Source organism: Sinocyclocheilus anshuiensis, unplaced genomic scaffold, assembly GCF_001515605.1.
Source record: "Sinocyclocheilus anshuiensis isolate Anshui unplaced genomic scaffold, SAMN03320099.WGS_v1.1 C31394549, whole genome shotgun sequence".
Classification (NCBI taxonomy): Eukaryota; Metazoa; Chordata; class Actinopteri; order Cypriniformes; family Cyprinidae; genus Sinocyclocheilus; species Sinocyclocheilus anshuiensis.
The window spans coordinates 1-353 of NW_015594791.1; the positions used below are offsets into that span (position 1 = coordinate 1).

At 37.1% G+C, this 353-nt stretch overlaps 1 long non-coding RNA gene across 1 annotated transcript; it reads left to right on the forward strand.

The window, feature by feature from the left end:
- Positions 1-62: 62 nt before the first annotated feature.
- Positions 63-343, forward strand: LOC107682056 (uncharacterized). The gene is made up of 2 exons (XR_001633342.1): positions 63-193; positions 304-343. It is a non-coding gene; the product is annotated as an uncharacterized LOC107682056 (long non-coding RNA).
- Positions 344-353: the final 10 nt, after the last annotated feature.

Genomic DNA, 353 nt, shown 5'->3' on the forward strand with positions numbered 1-353 from the left:
TATCATTTTCTACTTTTAAGAAATATTATAAACATGACAGGCAAAATATATGACTTCTCTTTAACCCCTCAAGCTTGCAAACTGGAAGGCCTTGCCAACCAATCAGCCATTGGCTTCAGCCTACATCAAATTATTTGGACAAGAAGTGGCTTTTGTCAATGTTGACAAGACAGTCATTGAAGAAGCAATACCGGTATTGTGTTGTAGTTTATGTCCAGTCTATCATTACCATATCTTTTTGAGATCTGTCTCACATAAAATTCTCACAATTAGAATTAAGTTTCTCATAAACACTATACCCAGATTGTGACTGGACCCAAACCACGTGAACTGTTGAAGGCGGCACTTAAAGC